The 18,649-nt window shown below is 50.2% G+C and overlaps 1 protein-coding gene across 1 annotated transcript in view; it reads right to left on the bottom strand.

Moving 5' to 3' along the window:
- Positions 1–17,469, bottom strand: part of Rp1l1 (RP1 like 1) — a 47,670-nt gene extending 30,201 nt beyond the window's left edge. Inside the window, exon 1 of the mRNA XM_076545184.1 lies at positions 12,300–17,469. The gene's annotated coding sequence lies outside the window, so the exon portion shown is untranslated. The remainder of the gene's footprint in view (positions 1–12,299) is intronic.
- Positions 17,470–18,649: the final 1,180 nt, after the last annotated feature.

Here is an 18,649-nt window from a genome sequence, read left to right as displayed (position 1 = left end):
CAGATGTCTCTCAGAATGACACCTGTAGCAATGACAGGATGTCCGCGCCTTGGAATATAAGTCAGCCAGGAAAAAGAACACAGCACGCTCTGACTCCACTTACACAGAATCTGGAAATGACAAAAATCTCACACAAGGAGGAGACTCTTGTGCTTGCTGGGAGCTAAGGCAGCCTCAAACGGAGGGAAGTGGGTATGGCGTGGCTGCTGAAGGGCACCCACAGGCTTCCTGGGATGACCTTGGGACATCAGTGTCTCTGTCTTCATTGGATAAGGTCAGTGTCTTGGTGGTGTTGTCACAAGCAGTGTGCAGAGGTGGGTGTGGGTGTATGGTGGGAACCTGGCTGAAAACATGAGCAATTCATCTGCGTTATTTGTCACACTTGCATACAAATCAGCAATTATGTACAATAAAAGGCATAATTCTTTAAAAGCAACGTTTTAACAAAAACTCCAAAGATGACAGAGATCAAAATCATCCATTCTGTCCTGGTTTGCAAATTCACTATTAAACTCATGCCTATGACGCTGCATTAAGTATTCTCAGTTCATAAAACACTTCAACATTCCTTTCCAGGTGGCGTGAGCCGAGGGGTTTTAGGTGAAGTCATTTGGACGGGTTTCTAGGAAACCCCTTTAAAGGTTGCTTCTCCCTCTTCCCCTTGCTCCTTCCAGGTACCTGGAAAGTGCATACAATGGCTGGCGCTCCTGAAACAATTTTGTAACCACAAGGGAATCCAGTCCTAAAGATAAAAGACAGAAGGAATTCCAGTGTCAATGGCCTCAGAGATAACACAGTAGCCTCAGATTGCCCCGATCCACTGAGAGTTGATTTTACATGACATGCCTTAGAGCCAGCCCTAACTGGGACATCCATTCTCTCTGTCCAAGTTCCCCTGCTAGGTCCCAAAGCATCCCCAGCTCCCACAGAGGGACTGGGAATTGGTTGATTGGATTTTAATTGTGCTTAAAAGTTAAGGGGTGGATTTGAAGGACTGGAAGAGCAAAGAAAGCCCACATTTATTCTCACTAGACACCCACAGCTCAGCAGATCAAAACTGGCTGGGAAGTCGGAAGTGAAGGAAAATCAGAGGGAATAGCATCCGCACCAGATAAGATTAGGAGAAGAAAAGGTTCCAGGAGCTTCTTAGGAAATGTTTCTGGGGGAAGATAAGCAACTGAGATGTTAGGTGCTTTCCTACAGAACTGTCTCGGGGACCTTTTAGTGGTGTTTTGGTAAATAGCAGTTTGTTATTTGCATACATGTATTCAGGCGGGCACACATGAAGGGGGTGTGTGCACGTGTCTGTGTATGCATGTCGAGGCCAGAGAGCAACCTCAAGTGTTGTCCCTCAGAAATACTTTCACCTTAATTTTGAGAGGAGATCTCTCATGGGGACCTGGGACTCTGAGGAGCCGAGTGGCTGGTCAATGAGCCTCAGGAATCCTCCTGTCTCTGCCTCCCCAGCACTGAGATCACAAGTGCATGCCACCACACCTGGCGTTTCCAGATGGGTTTGGGGATCAAATTCAGGTCTTTGTTTTCAAGGCAAGCACTGTATGGACTAAGCCATCTCCCCAGCTTAACTCACTCAGTTTACAAGTTCAGTTTAAAATATAAAATGGTGCCTCTTTGGCAGTGAGATTGTGCCTTCAAGTTGCCCACCTGCATTTGGGTTGCACAGAATTCTCTGTGTGTTTGGGAAACCTGAAGTAGCTACTTCCAACAAAAGGGAAGAGCAAGCAGGGGATTTCAGGAGGCAGAGCAGACCATGGCAAAACGACCAATTTCCAAAGGGAAAAAAGAACTCTCTGAAGGCCGGAGGGGAGGGTTTTGCTTCTTCTTAGACCCACAAAGGCTTTGAATTAGACAAGCCAGGACAAATTTTGGGTTCCACTTCTTTGAAAGGCATGGTGCGCAGTGATGCTGGTCTGTAGGCTTCTCTCCTGCTGATCATCTATAGGGCACCTGCTCTCCTGGATGGCCAGGATTCCACCAGTGACTTGAAGATTTGGGATGTGTCACAGAAAGGAAGGAGAGCATTCATGATTAAGAGGATGATGAAAACAAGGCAGGAGGACTCAGGTGAGAGGAAGAGGGGGAAGAGAAGGAGGAGGGAGAGGAGAGGAGGAGGGAAGAGGGGAAGATGAAGGAGAAAGAAGAGAGGAGGAAGAGAGAAAGAGAGAAGGAGGGAGGAGGAAGAGAGGAAGAGGGAGGAGGAAGAGAGGAAGAGGGTGGAGGAAGAGAGGAAGAGAGAGGAGGAAGAGAGGAAGAGGGAAGGAGGGAGGAGGAAGAGAGGAAGAGGGAAGGAGGGAGGAGGAAGAGAGGAAGAGGGGAAGAAGGAAGGAGGGAGGAGGAAGAGGGAAGGAGGGAGGAGAAAGATGACACTGTCTTTTTTTCTTTCTCTTTCACCGGGTACCAGAGATCCTGGGAAGAGTTGGAATGAGGCCATGCCTGCCTGCATGATGAAAACAGTCTCCAAGAGAAGGGCCTGGTGCAGCCAACAGCCTGATGTGGGAGCTAAGAAAATGTGCCTTCCTTGCCTGGGGCTTTGCAGGCTCGCCTCACTCAGGCAGGTGGTGGTGTCTAGTAAGCCATCCAAGCTACGTCCAAGAAAAGGCGTTGATAGATCCATGGAAATTCAGAAGATGGAAGCCACCAGAATGTATGAGAAACTGATTCATAAGGCCAGAGCAATAAAACTGGGTGCAGCCTGTATCATGCTGGCAGAGTGGCCTGGGGTAAGTGGAGCAAGATCGGGAGTAGAAGGGAACAGAACCTTCCAACATCTGTCAACAGGGGGCATGTAGCCAGGGCGTGGCTTGGGATGTGAGAATGTCTTTTCAGGTGCCGAGAGCATGCATCCCAATTCTGCTTTGGGGAAGTGTGCTCTGCTTCCTGTCCCTTTTATCTTGATGGGCCCGAGTTCTATTCAGGGAGCATGCAACCATCACTCTAGGGTTGGTTTTTTTTTTTCTTCCCTCTCTGGGTAGACCTGGCTGTCCTGGAACTCACTCTGTAAACCAGGCTGGCCTGGAACTCATAGAGATCCACCTGCCTCTGCCTAGGCCTGTGCAATCGCTGCCTGGCTCATCACTCTAGTTTTACTCAGGAGTCCGGAGACAGGCAAGCCTACAGAGAGTTCAACAACCTGGAACATCACTTGGTGTGAGCTATTTAACACATATACCTTTGTTAACAACACTTAGCAGTGTAGGACTCCACCTACGTCAAACTGCACACACCCCTCTCCATGCAGCAGTCGAGACACTCTGACTTCTAGCTGCCTAGCAACCGTTAGTGACTCCTCTTTCGTGGCCAGACACATCCCGAAACACATCCTGAAAGTAGGGATAGTGAGACAGTGCCCCAGAGACTAGGTTTGGGTACATGTGCAGCAGGGCAAATTGTGTCCTCTGAGTGAACTTTTAGGAGGAATTCCCTGTTTGCTATCTTATACCTATGCATGACTGGGCGTGCATATGATTAAAATCAGATGCATTATGGGAAAGGATATGCACAGTCAATAAAAAAGCTTGCATAACCTAAGCCCATCAATTAAAACAGAAAAACATCCACACTGCCCCTAGCAACTTAACTCCATTTCCTAGACCCAAGAAAGGAAGCCCTGGGCAGTGACCATGGCTTCTAGAGCTGCATGCTGGCTCTGGGCCCGCTGCTCTCTTGCAGTGTATCTAACCTGTGTTTCCACTTTGGCACTGAATACAGCTCCTTGTTACTTGGGTATTTGTGTGTGCTCCTTATGTTCCGTGAAGAAGATGCCAAGCACTGGAGACAGAGACCCCGACAGCAGTCCTTCATTCTAATCTCCCCCAGGGCGGTGAGGTCCAGTGAGGAGCTGGATCAGGCAGGTCTGAGGAAACCGTCTTCGAGGCCTGCCATGTCATTGGAGGGCCACCACCTTCCTACAGCTACCGTCCCCAGAGCACATAGCAGGCAGCTCGTTCTCTGAGCTGTTCTCCATGCTGAAACAGCCCTGCCCTTGGGAGGTACAGACCTGGCCATAGACCCCGATTTCTCACATGGAACTACAGAAAACAGTGATGGCTGAGAATGACCATCCAGAAGACATTACAGCACCCATGGGTGAATCTCTGCATGTCTTACCAGGCCCCTTGGGAGGATGAACCCAGAAGAGAGCTGACACAGGCCCTGGAAACCCAGAGAATTCCATGTCCCTATGAAAAATATTTATTCAAGGGCAAAGAAGGCACATCCCATTGGCCTTGGACTCCATGCTCCTAAGAAGTGCCATGGTAGGAAAGACTGGTGCCTCTTGTCACATCTAAAGTGGCCTATGGGGACTCACAGACAGGTAGGGTGGCCCTAAGCTGGCTTGTCCATTTCTGGGCCTGGGGATTTGGACAGGTGGCTTCCGTATGGAACAGGAATAGTTCTGCTTGCTCAGAAAGTGAAGCACAGGGTAAGGCAGTGGCACTCAGAAGCCTGCTGGACGTCACTGGGTACAGGTCTTCCATCTTCGTCTCAGTCACTGTTCTATTGCTGTGAAGAGACACACTGACCAAGGCAACTCTCCTAACATAAAACATTTAACTGGGGGCTCGCTAACAGTTTCAGAGGCTTAGTCCATCATCACCATGGCAGAGAGCATGGTGGCGTGCAGGCACGCTGCTGGAGAAGTAGCTGAAAGTTCTACATCCTGATCCACAAGCAGAGAAATAAGAGAGACTGGGCCTGCCTGGACTTTTGAAACCTCAAAGCCTGCTGCCAGTGACATACTTCCTCTAACAAGGCCACACCTCCTTGTCCTTCTCAAAAGGTGCCACTCCCTAACTACTAAGCATTCAAATATAGGAGTCTATGGGAGTCATTCTTATTCAAACCATCACAGTCTTCTCAAGGAGAAGCCTTAGCCTGGGAGATTCCTCCAGCTGGGGAGCCTGACCCTGGATCTCCCCTTACAAGACAATAAACACCCATAGACTGTCCCCCATCCACAGGCAGTCCCCAGGAGCTGCAAAGAACAGAGACATGGTGCTGTTCTCCCTTCAGAAAGCCCTGCAAAACTGGTTCGATGTCCATGCACTCTCCATGATGGCTGGCTCCTCCCTCTGCCCCCCTTCTCATTAAACTCCCTCTACAGGGTTTTGTGACCAGGACACCTAAGAAGCCATGGCCCTCAAACCTCCTCCTCAGCTGACTGCCCAGAACCTACGTGTGACAGCTGAGAACCTGTACTCTTGCTGTACTCCGTGTGCGTGCGTGCGTGCGTGCGTGTGTGTCGTGTGTGTGTGTGTGTGTGTGTGTGTGTGTGTGTGTGTGTGTGTGTGTGTTTCCTTTGAGTGGTGGTAAAGAGTACCCATCTGCACTGTTTTAAAGTTCACCTTCCAGGGGCCGGGGAGACAGATCAGCAGGATAAAGACGCTTGCTGCAAAAGCCTGGCACCCTGAGTTCAATCCTGAAACCCATGAGAAGACGGAAGGAGAGAAGTGACTTCACAACACTGGTTCTCTGGCCCCCACAAGTGTGCCATGGCACATGTGCCCGAACACAACACTGACTGAGTCAGACAAATATTTAAAGTGTGTATCCCAGTGGCCTTAAGTCCAGCCATGTGGCTGTGAAACAAATGCCTTCATCTCAAGGACGTTCTCACAATCCCAGGCTGGAACTCAGTCCCCGGGAAGCATCTCTCCCCCAGCTCCTGCCACTATGATGCTCTGCCCAAGTTGACAAGGCTAAGTGACCCAGGACAGAAGCCCCAAAACCTTACATCAAAACAAAACTCCCCCCACCTGCCAACTTAAACTGTCTGTTAGGTATTTGGGCCACAATAGCAAAAAGCCAGCTGAAACACAGTCTGCACTCTCCTCTCTGTCCCTATGAGTTTGATCACTCTATGGACTTCTTATACATGGACACAGCATCTGCCCTTTGTGACCAGCTTCTTTCAAGTCTTTAGTGTTCATCCACTCTGTAACGTGTCAAGATCTTTTTATGTGATGCTCTACTGTATGGACAGCTCATAGTTTGTTCTCCACTGGTCCCTTAATAGACAGTGTTGCTGTGAACATGGTGTGCTGGCCATCTGTCCAGGACCCTGATTTCAGTCTTTTGGGGGTGCATATCTAGCAATGGCCAGTGGCCATACCATTTTACAGTCCGACCCACAGTGCTCAAGGCTTCTGGGTTCTCCACATCCTCTCAAACCCTTGTATTTTCTGCTTTTTACTTCTGCGATTATTTTTCAGTGCAGGTCCACGGGCCCTTTTATTTTATTGAGACAGTGGTCTTACTGTGTATCCCCGGCTAGTCTGGAACTTACTATATAGACCAAGCTAGTCTCAAACTCACAGTGATCCATCTGTCTCTACCTCCTGAGTTCACCACCACACCTAGCCCCAAGTGTTACACCCATTTGACAATCGCAGCTCTGAATCTCTAGGTAATATGGATCCCAGGCCAGCACAAGTCTGATGCATGGTTCTGGGATTTTAAAACTCTCATCACAAAGAACCGTGAGTCAGGCCTGGGAATGTGCCTTCCAAGGTCCTGGGTTCTCTGTCCCTGTGGCGTGGTCTTCACATCTTTGCCTCAAATGAGCAGAGTGAAGAGGTAGGGTTGGTCTTAGAGGTCTTGGCCCCCACTGCTTGCTGTGAGATTCCAGCTGGGCACTCAGCTGGATCGGACACCTTTACTAAGCAATAACAGTCAGCACACACCTGAGGGGTAGGGCACAGTGTCCACCCTCCCAGCATCTACTTCCTCACATCTACCCCCCCCCACTTCTGCACACCCCTTCCTTCAGCTGCTCCAATGCTCTCAGGCTCACGGCTTTCCCACGCATCTTCTCAGAAGCCGAAAGGGATTGGTGCCAGGGACCCACACTCCAGGCCTAAAGGTCCAATGCCATGGGAAATGCCATCTCTACTCCCTGTCCCTGCCTCCTCACATGGCTGCCTGGCTGTTCCTGAGCCCAGACAGGGATGAAAGGCTTGTTGGTGAGTTCTCTTCTTCAGGAAACCCTGATCCACTCCCTGAGGATTCACAAGGCTCTGAAGGAAGAAGAATGAAATCAGACCAGCTACTTGCCCGGCCTTCTCAAAATGCCAGCAAAATCCAGCTCACTGTGAGCTGTGAAGATGGCTTAATGTGTAAAGTGCTTGCCTTATAAGTGTGATGACCTGAGTTCAATCCCTAGAACCTTTGTTTAAAATATTAAAATAAATAAAAATTTAAAAGACTGAGTATGGTCATGTGTAGTTATAATCCCAGCCCTGGGAAGGCAGAGACAGGAGGACCTTGAGACTCAGCAGCCAGCCTCGCCTACATAATGAGCCAACTGTAGCTACCCAAGAAGTGATGGACCTAAGAGGAAGCAGGTATACTTCCTGTAGTGACACAGTGATGCTCATGCGCTTTCCCAGGCCCAGGACTTCACCAGAGAGACACCATGGCCAATAAGTTCAGTAGGCTGTGACTTATTGATCTGTCCTGACCCACAGGGACCTGCCCTGCCCCTCCAACAAGATGACTGCTTTACTGTGATTTGCTGGCCCTGGCTGCCAGGGAGCTCAGCAACCTCAAGGAAGGTAGCTGGGGAGAACCTGCCAAGTCCCTCTCTGGCTGTGCTTTCTGAGCCAAGAAGAGCTTGGGATGTGTGGAATGATCACCAGCAGAGAAATGCTGAGGGGGACTGGAGGGTGGATAGACAGGCGGCCCCTTCTCCTTAGTCCTTTCTGCACTGATTCTTGTTTCCACACAAGTTTTCTGGAGCATCCCATAGTTCCTGGGTCTCTTTTTACCCAGGGACTGAATATACAATACATAGCCCAAGCCAATTGTGTTTATTCCATTCCCCTGTTTTAGGGTATGTGACAGAACCCTAGCCAATGAGAAGATTCCGAAAAAGGTTTCTCATCCATGAAAAGGATACTAGTAGGGCACTCATCTTGCTTTTGGATGTTGTCCTGTATGTGTGTATGATGCCTGGTGCAACTGCAACCACAATGTAACCATGGGGAGAAAGTCAAGATTTCAGAGTCTTTATCAACGACTGAGTTAGTCAACCACACCTCTGGAATGTTTGTTAGATGAGTCAAGAAGTCCCATGTCCTTAAATTCTCTTCTAGCATGGAGCCCTTCATCATATGGCCGGGAACACCCTAACTGGTAACCGTGGGCTCCAATGCAGCTTTGACCTAGGGAGTCAACATGACTCAGAGCATCCACAGAAGATGCAGTGCAGTCTTGCATTATCCACATCCATAGGAACTAGGTGTCCTGTGACTGAGGCTGGCACACAGGATGGCTCACGGGACACCCTGTCACAATACGGGTGAGGAAATGGAGGATTAGGGAAGTTAAAAGAACAAGATTTGGTAGCTCTTTGTGTTTCACAATACGCTTTTATATAGAATAATTTACTTAATCTTTACAAAAATAACTCAGCATCCTCATTTCATAAGGCAGGTGAAGCTGAATTAGACGTCAAGCTGTTAATGGTTATTTGACATTTCATAGTTTACAGAGTACTTTGTGAATGTGTGTAGTTATTACCTGGAAAGAACTGTCTAGTCTAAAGGATGGACGTTTGTAGCAAGGAAGGCTCTGCTCGATTAGCTGAGTAAGTGCCAGTGCACCCAGAGAGAGGACATCTGGGCTTCTCAGCCCTTGAACCCAGAGCCTCAGGGCCTCCCCCTGGGGAGGGGCTTCTTAGAGGCACAAATTAACACAGAGCTCAGACTTCCTGGGTCAGAGGTTCTAGGGCAGTGGTTCTCAACCTTCCCTAAGGCTGCGACCCTTCAATACAATTCCTCATGTGCTGACCCCCCAACCATAAAAATATTTCATTGCTGCTTCATAGCTGTAATTTTGCTACTGTTATGAATCATAACGTTAATATCTGTGTTTTCCGATGGTCTTAAGCGACCCCTATGAAAAGGTTGTTTGATCTCAAAGGAAATGTGACCCAGCAGTTGAGGGTCCCCGCTCTAGGGTGAGGGTGGTGTGTGGAGCCCAGTGGGGTGCTTTTGATTCCAACCTCCAGTTGAGAGTGATGTAAAGATGTAAGTAAAGCTTGAGAAGCTTGGCTTTGCCAACTGTTTTCTCCTAACTAGTCCTCACCAAGTTAGTTGTAGGTCATGACCAAGACTGAATATTTCCCAGTACTGCAAACAGATGTTAAACCCAAACAGTGTTCCCAGCCACAGAGAAAAACACAAAAAACAAAAAAACAAAAAGTTCAGTCACACTGCCAAGCCTAGACCGTTTGGTCCCCAAGCAGGGGACCGTGCGAAATGAAATTGCTTTTAAGGTTAAAGGAAATGTCTTTGATCTAAAAGCGAGGACAACAGTCCTGTGCAGGCCACATAGGTGATTCACGTTGTTGCTTATGTCTTGTTGCAACACAAACACCTGGCAGAAGGGACTGGAAGGATGTCTTTGTCTCCCATTTCGGAGAGACTTTTGTTCATCGTGGCCACGGTGGAGAAAGCATGGCCCCAGGAGGAGGCCTGTCCGTGGTGGTAGGGGTGTGTGTGCTGGGTAGAGAGTGCACACAGCAGTGGCCCAGGAAGCAGGGAAGGCACCAGAGGTGGGCCACACCATAACTTTCAAAGGCCCATCCCCGGTGACCCGCTTCCATCAACTAGACCCTGCCTACTGAAGGTACCATGACTTTCAAAACACAGCCACCAACTAGAGAGCAGCCGGAGATCAGTCATGAGCCTAGAGGGGACGTTGCCAACTTAGACAGCGACTCTCACTCATGGAGCACAGCACCCCAGCTCACAGTGTGGTAGTCAGGATCAATCTCACCCATAGGAGCTGCAGAGCACCGAGAAACTGGGTCACAGTGTCAGAGTGGAAAGACCAGGGTGGGGGTAGTGGGAGGAGATGTCTATTGTCACCTGCTCTGTGTCAGACACCCAGGTAAGTGACGCTATCTCAGCTTCCTAGTGGGACCCTCTTCCCCTAATGCCTTAGAAGATCTAGCTGAAAGATGAAACGGATTGCTCAAGGTGCCTGTGGCTGTTGATTAAAATACAAGTTTGCTTTCCTCCAGGTTCTGGGTTCTTTGAGCCACCCCACTTTGTATTCATCCGACTGTATCAGGAAATTGAGTCCTGCAAAGCAGCCCACATAGCAATGCCGATGTTCTGTCTGCAACCTTGGCCTTGGCTGGCTCCTGACCAGGAGGGATCATTATCCTTATTGCTTCTGCAGTCTCTTGACGCACCTGCCTTTCGCTCTGGTGGCCAGGGACTTCCCACTCATTGTCCCTGCGCTCACAGTGCCTAGCCAACCTCTGAACCCAGCTGGTGCCCACCTGATGTCTACATGCCATGTTCTCAGAGATGCTGGGTGAAGGCCCTGATCTTTGGGGAAGGGTGCCATTAAAAAAGGATCGATGTCCTCCCCACGAGTCCCCAAGGCCCCAGGCCATGGCTGGCCAAATGAACCCCAGGTCTGAGGCAAGGTGAAAGCCCTCTCGGTTGCAGAGCGGTTGAGCTGTATCAGCCGGGCATCTCCCGCAAGCCGCAGGGTGCTTGCTTAAGAACTCCTGCTGACAGACTGATTTACTGACTAATTTATGTGACATACTTATGGAGTGACACAGGTCTCTTGGAAGAAGTTCAGAGGAAAACAGCCACGATGATTAAAGGATTGGAAAGTGGGTTTTTTCAGGGAAAGGTTCTAAGGACTGGGCCATGGCGATGGAAGGTACATGGCCTCCTCCTTCAGTCCACTCCTCATTCTCCGCCAGGTAGACCAAAGTTCAGGACAGAGCACTACCTGATCGGCCAAAGCAGGGTCCCACCGGTGACTGAAAGGCCAGGGGTCCCCTGCCACACCAGCTTTTCCTCTTAAACATGCTCACTCACACACAAGCGCACCAACACATGCACAAACATGCACACCCATGCCTGTACGATCGCCTGGATGTACACCCACGTGTGCACACCTATCTCTCTTTGTGTCTGGCTGTCTCTGCCTCTCTGTCTCTGTCTCCCCCCCCCCCCCCCCACACAGGTACTGAGGCGCTGAGAATGGCCGACAGCTCTTCTCCTGTCTTGTGGGTTAAGACAACGGCCTGTCTGAGGTCACTCTGACTTGTAAGAGGATTTTTACAAGTCTCTGTCACTAAGAGGGTAACTAAGATTCAATCCCACTCCTGCGGGCAGTGGGGGCGGAGTCTCCACTGTCTGTAGGCCTGCACCTTCCTGAGGGCTGGGCTGCAATCTTCCCCAGGGTTGTGTCAGGAGGAGGAGGCAGTGGCTAATGCCTCTCACCTCCCCCCTCTTCTCTCCTTGTCACTGTGGAGCAGTTGGGGAGGGTGGGGACTTCCCCTCCATGGAGGGAGCTTTCAGGGCTCCGTGAGAGGGATACAGGGTGTGGCCCCGTGGGAAAGTCAAAGCTGAGGTATGGGCACAGTGATGACGATGCTGGAGCTGGTCTGAGGAACCCAGACTCAGCATGAACCCTCACTCACAGGCCTTGGGACCTTCAGGGCACCTACTGCCCCAACCTTGGCTTCCACATCACTGAACCTGGGCCAGGGCAGCGGCACTGTCCCCACCCTCCCGAGGAGTCTCTGACTGGGACGAACATCCTGTTTGGCTCTGGGGTCCTTCCAGTACTCAGTTTCTCTGCATCTTGGTTACTTCCTGTAGAAATGAACAAGGATGCTAACCCTGAGGCTAGTCTAGAAAATTCCATAGGTCATACTCAGGGTCCTCGAGGCCCTTTTTTTTTTCTTTGCCCTGTTAGAGATGGAGTCTAGGGCATTTCATATGCTAGGAAAACTATCTACTACAGAGCCCTAGCACCAGCTCCCCAAGACCCTGGTTTTGACACTCTCTGCTTGAGGTCTAGGTCTTCTAGAAGCAAACTGGACCCTTCCCTAGAAGCCAGCCCCTCCTCCCTGGATATCTTCACCCCTGCAGGGCCAGCTGACACCTCTCCTTCCACCGTGGGACCCTAAATATCCTGGGAAGGAATTTCCCTCTTGCTGGCTTTAGCAACTGCATCGTTCCCCTCAAAGGTCCAGATGGAAGGACCGGACAGGCTGCAGCCTTGACACCCATAAATCAATCTGCAGGAACCTGAAACTCGGCTGCTGTGACAGCACCATGTTTCAACATGATCTGCTCCCAGCTCAGCAGGCTGCGGGGAGGCAGTGGAGCCTTGCATCACCACCAGCAGCTGCAGCAGAAAAGCCTCCCCATTTTCGAGGACTTCCCAGAGTCGGTCCTCCTATTCCCCACCCCCAGTGCCTCACCTCACTGGTTACAGGTAGCTAGGCAGGCACTCACCGTCTTCAGGGGAGCGCTTGGGCATGGCTCGGCTCTCTGAGCCCAGGGAACAGCCAATCAAGGTCAGGCTGAGGTGGATGGTGCTTCTCTCCCAGTAGCTGCTGTGGGCCTTTTGATGGACCCTCTGGACATGCCTCAGGGTGTTCTTCTGTGGCTTCTGGAACTCTCTGCCCAGTCACTGGCCCTCTCACATGGGGCCTCACCACCTCAGCAGCTTCCAGAAAGGCTGGATTATGACAAGCCCAAGAAGATTACAGGGGTTCACCATCTGCAGAGAGAATAATTAGCTTTGTGCACTTACACAAACGGCTTCTGGCCCTCGGCCCTCAGGATGGCTGTGAGGACAGCACAATATGGCCGTGTGTTCATGGGGAACCTTCAAGTCCCGAGGGTCTCCATTTGACTTCAGCCCTTGCAGTGGCCACAGCCCAGGTGACAACAAGCAGGAGCACTAAGTGAAAAGAGAAAGGGAGATGTGGGCCACCAGCCCAAGGAGAGCTGGCAGAGAAACAGGAGGAGAGTACCTGGGATGGTATGATGGGAAATCTTGATTATTTGCTTGATGGGGTTAGAATCATCATGGAAACAACCTTTAGGCATGCTTGTGAGGGAGTTTCTAGACAGAGTTTATTAAGGTGGGAAATTCCATTCTAAATGTGGGTGGCACTCTTCCACAGGCCAGGGCTCGGGGCTGAATAAAAAGGAAAAGGCAAACGGAGTGTTGAATGTTCTCTCCTTCTTGACTGTGGAGACAATGTGACCAGTGGCTTCCAGCTCCTTTCCCTTTTGACTTCTTGCAATGATGGACAGTGTCCTCAAACTATGAGTCCAAATAAACCCCCTCCCCCTTCCTTGAGTTGCTTTTCTCAGATATTGGGAAAGCTCTCACCTGTTTTTCCCTCCAGCAGCTGACATCCAGTTTCCCTCTGAGGGTTCCCATGACTCTTTCAAATTGAGTCAGCCATACTGGTTTTTGTTGACCACAACCAAGGAGAATGATAGGAGGCTGGAATAATCAAATCCAACCTCTCTGAAGACAAAACAATCTCTGTTTTACAAAAATGTCTCAGTGTAGATCCATGGTTGCCAGGAGGAAGGGGGTGAACTGTGACCTGCACCCCAGCATTCCGCTCAGTAGAAATGTGATGGGAGAAAGAGCAACCTGTGAGAATTCCTGGTGATGCTGCCTTCGGGAGACGGAGGCTGAGCTGCCATGCATCCGCTCCAGCCCGGTCAACTCTGCAATGAACTCAAGGAGGGTTTCCTTCTGGGTGACAGGCACATCTGGTCATCCCAGTGATCAAATGGGCATGAATGTGAGCCACAGGGATGGGGTCACTATAATGAGCCAGCTGGGCCCACTCAAGGCATTTTGCTAAGTTATAACAACCATTATCAGATCTCATAGGCTAAAACACTAGTTCTTCCAAAACACGGGCAACATGAAGGGCTCTCCGTGCGCACCTGCTTGTTTTGTCTCTATCTACTGAACCTCTGCAAAGTGTGCAAGGTCACTGGTGTCTAAGAAATGCCATGCCACTAAGGATCTGCATCAGCACACACTGGCCCAAGGAGTGTTCACTGGAGTTTGGGTTAGTTATGTTTTAGGCCAGTAAAGGGAAGGTATCATTTGTTCAATGTCTTACATTTAGTGAAATAAGGGGAGTGGACATGGTAGCCTTTCCTTGGGTGGCCACATATTTTTACTATCAAAACCAAGGCACTTTGAAGAGAAAATGGAGGCACTACCAGTTAGGTTGGGGACAACAGGAGCAAACCTGCCCACCCTCAGGCAATCAAGACATCACTTTGCCTTACTATGGGGGACTGTAAGTCAATGAGTTGGATAGTCACCTAGACTTTAGCATACAGACAACAGATTCAAGTTATTTCATCTCTAAAAAAGTCACTGACCTGTAACACTGTAGCCATCCACAGAAGATTCATGACTCTATAACTTCCACTGTATTCCAACCACTCCAGGAACCATGGTAGAGGATGCCACGAATTCTCAAAGATGCTGGCATCAAGTTTCAGAATCAAGAAAAAAGTCAGTTCAAGTGAAATGCTGGTCTGGGTTTCATAATAATTCATGCAACCCAAAGGAGAAGCTGTCAACTGAGCAAAGTTGACAGCAGAGGCTACTAAAGTCCTAGAGCTAGGGCGTCATTGTGACAGGAACGACATCACTGATGAGGGACAGAAGGTAAAGGATAGTCCCGGTTATTTGGAACAGGATATTTGTGCATACATGTGCACCTTTTGCTCCATGTTCATCAACACAGAGAAGAAAGGAAAACCATAAAGATGGAAGTAGGATGGTCCACAGCCCTGCACAGGAAGACTGCCCTGTTACTACTTCAAGGAGGAAACAAGCACAAGGTTGGTGGGGAGACTGACCCGGGCTTCCCAGGCTCATCTATGCTCCTCAGAAATAAAAGCTGTTCAGTGTAGCATTTGTTACTTTTCTCTCTGCTGGGACTAATCTCTGACAAAAAGCAACTTAAGGAAAGGTTCGTTGCTCAAGGAGACACAGTCCGCCATTTTGGAGAAGCCGTGGTGGTAGTAAGGAGAAGCCATGTTGCATCCACAGTCAGGAAGCAGAGAGAGATGAACAGAGCTCAGCTCCCTTTCTCTTGCTGGCCTTTTTATTCGGTCTGGGACCTTGGTCCACGGGGTAGTTGGTGCCACCCACACTCAAGGTGGGTCATCATTCCTCTGTTCATCCTCTCTGGGAATGCCTTCACAGACATGCGCACAGGTGTGTCTCCTAGGCGACTCTAAATCTAGCCCAGTTGACAGTGATGATGAACCATCATGGGCACTGTGGCTCTAGACCATCAGCTATCAACAGGCAGGCAGGAACTGACCCTATGGGACATAATACAAGGATTGGAAATGCTGTGGACACCATAGTTGGCAGGGAGCCTGCTGTTAACATCTAGTTGGCAGAGGCCTGGGATGCTTCTCAGCAGCCAGCAATGAACAGGGTGGCTCCCTCTATCAATGCTGCTGAGGCTAGAAACTGGTTTGTGTGACACTATTGGCCTCAGGTAGAGAGGGGAGGGTCCAGCTGCATGGTTGATGACATGGACCAGGGATAACCTCAATGTCTCCAAAGAACAGATCTCATTACGAGTCCTGGTTGTGAGACTTGGTTCTGACCAGAGCCTAGGGAGCCACAGGGATAATCACAAAGCCACCACATTCAGGGGGAAACAAAACCACTGAGGCCAAGTAAGCCTGCAACCTGAGGCTCAGAAGCACAGGACAAATAGTATATGCAAATACAGAGAATTGACAGTTTAGGAAGTAGGACTAGGAGGAGGAACTGGGCCAATGGGGATCGTGCCTGTGAAGAGCATCTCTTGTCCTAGCATGCCCTTCACCCCCACTGCCCTTCCCTGGCTATGACCGTTAGGTAAGCAGCTTTGTTAAATCCTGGGTTTTTGTTCCACCATGATGTTTTGCTTCAGCACTGGCCCAGAATCAACAAAGCCAAGTGACCATCAGCTGACACCTATGAACCCATGAGCCTAAATAAATAAGAGTGGGCACAAGGAAGGGACACAGACTCAGGAAAGCCATATCAACTCCAGAGGAAATCAGTCTTCTTGGGTGGTCTGATCAGGCTCGGTGAAGACTCAATGATAAAGACCCAGCAGAAGCCACACGCCACACTTGGCTTTTGTAATGCTGGACCTTCCCGCTTCCCGAATCTTCCTCCCTGATCCTTCCCACACTCTCGTCTTCCCCCTCTTTAACAAGATGTGGGTGGATGCTATATTCTCTGGAGGCATAGTAGTTGCTTGGCTCCAAATCCTGGCTCCCGCCCCTTGACCCACACATACTTCATCCCAATCCTCCCATCAAGAGCCCGCGTCCACCCATTGTATGCCCCTGCTCAGGTTTGCTGTAACAGAGTTCTACACACCAAAGGACTCAAAGAGCAGACACATCCTCAGTTCTGGAGGATGGGTGTCCAAAGTCAAGTGTCCACAGGGCTGGTTCTTTCTGGGGCATCTCTCCTTGGCATTCAGATAGCTATGACCCTACATGGTCATTTGATGTCTGTTGCCCTCTTCTGATAGGGACACATACTTGGCAGTTCCCAAGGTTCGGAGTCCAAAATCAAGGTGTCCACATTGGATGAGAGTCCCTCCTAAAGATCTCATTTACCTTTGTTGCATCTTTAAAGACCGTATGTGCAAGCATGCTCACATTCTGAAGTACTGAGGACTTTAACACGGCAATGAGGGGCAAGGGGCACATTTCAGCACACGCCATGCCCGAGCATGCACACTCAGACTGTGCTCTCCAGCATCTGCATCTTCTCCACCCGACTCCTAGCACTTGCCAGGAGTTAGGCTTCCGAAGATGGAAATAGCTACCCAGTGGGAATCACAGCTCATGTCTAATGTGGCCAAACAGTTCTTACATGCTCAGTGGCCATTTTTGAGTGAGCAGATGGATGAAGAAAGGAGGCACTGAGGGTGACTGTCCCCCCACTCCCAACTGCAAGGCTCCCATTGGACACAGTCACCTGGCATGATGCTCTTCGTCCTTTCCTGGGGCCAGCAAGGCTTCCACCTGCACCATAGCCTTCAGGCTCTGGCACACTGAATTGATGTTGAGAGGACACGTGCAGATAGGTAGGATAGCCCCACAGCAGCAGCACCCTCTGTCCTTGATGGGGTGACTTTGTGTCAAAGAGCAGGTCTCCCAGCCTCCTCTAGTCCTAGGAAACTCTCTTTGAATGACTGGGCGGACTGTCACTTTCTCAGGGCCCTTACAGGAAGTGGGCCATGCAGCTCCCATGGGTGACAAGGGGGGACATCCTGAAACCTCCGCACCTCCACTTCCTGGTTCTGGAAAATCACTTTGCTTTCACGAACAAGAGCCCCTCCTCTTTGGTTTGGCCCACCTCCCGATGACCTCATTTGACCCAACGGGAGACTCAGAAGGTTGAGTGTAGCTGCTGGGAACTCTAACCCCAAGGGACAGCACCTTAAACCAGACATACGAAGTGTTCCCTCCTTGCCTCCCATCTAGGACAGTGCAGCCAGGCAGCTGATGGAGGAGATATGGTGGGCTTGATGTTCTCCGGGAGCCCAGGATGGGACTCAGCCATGTGCTTGCAGCATGATTGCTGGTGTTCGACAGTCATCTCTGCATTCCTGCATGGGAGACAGCAAAAGAAGGGGCAAAATGGCTTCTTCAAAGTCTAGGAAGCCTCCCCTATGAAGCCAGCCTTGTTCCCATGGTCTACAGGCTAGCTGAAGCCTCACCGTGTGTCTGTGCTCCGATTAGGAAGAGGGGGAAAGAAAAGGCCAAGAACAAGCTCTGGCTTGGCAGTTTGCTCCTAAGGCCCTCTCCTGACCCTCCCCTGTTCACACTGAGCTGGCTGCAGACGTCAAAGACCTACTAAGTGCTGCTTAACAGCACCTTGCTTGGGGCTTGATTAAATGACTGTCAACCATGGCACAGCCAAATCCACGTAACTGATACATGCGTGCATCTGTGTGGGGGCTGGGGAGGGTAGTCAACATGAAAGACAGATTAGAGGTCTCCAGTGAGAAGCTCAGCCCCCAGCACAGCAAGACATAGAAGATGGTGATCAATAAGTTCCCCTGGCTAGGAGTCAGCAGGGAAAAGGGTCAGGGTGCATGTGAGGGGCAGTGGGGAAAGGTCCCCTCCTCTAGTGACGCCGCCACTGTGGGTCTTAGTTGGCTTTCTATTGCTGTGATAAAACACTGACAAACCAACTTGGAAGGCAAAGGGTTAATCTGGTTTCCATGTCACAGTCCATCATTGAGAGAAGCCAAGGCAGAAACTCAAGGCAGGAACCTGGAGGCAGGAACTAAACCAGTGACCATGGAGAAATGCTGCTCATTGGTCTATTCCTTATGGCTTTCTTAATTTTCTTTCTTATATAGCCCAGGACCACCTGACTAGGGATGGTACCACCCAGTGGGCTGGGGCCTCCCACATCAACCATTAATCAAGAAAATGTCTCTGTAGACTTGCCTACTGGCTAATCTGGTAGAACTATTTTCTCAATTAAGGTTCCTCTTCCCAGATGACCTTAGCTGGTGTCATGTTGACAGAAAACTAACCAACACAGCAGAGAACACCAACCTTAGCCAGTGTTCCCAGGCCCTCCTACTGGGGCTTTGGACATGAGCAGTGAGGGGTTGGCCATAGTTGTGCCTTAGGTGACCCAGGTGCCGCCAGGACAGGGGAGGCTAGGAGGGAGCCTGACTCATCACTCTCAGCATCTGGTGCCTGGGCACAACACTTGAGGTGCCCCTGCCTAGCTGCTTTCTGGGTCCTCAAAGCTAAGTCATACC

The sequence above is a fragment of the Peromyscus maniculatus genome, chromosome 9 (assembly GCF_049852395.1).
Source record: "Peromyscus maniculatus bairdii isolate BWxNUB_F1_BW_parent chromosome 9, HU_Pman_BW_mat_3.1, whole genome shotgun sequence".
Lineage (NCBI taxonomy): Eukaryota > Metazoa > Chordata > Mammalia > Rodentia > Cricetidae > Peromyscus > Peromyscus maniculatus.
Note: the sequence above shows the minus strand (reverse complement) of the source record. Positions and strands in the feature narration are given on the sequence as shown.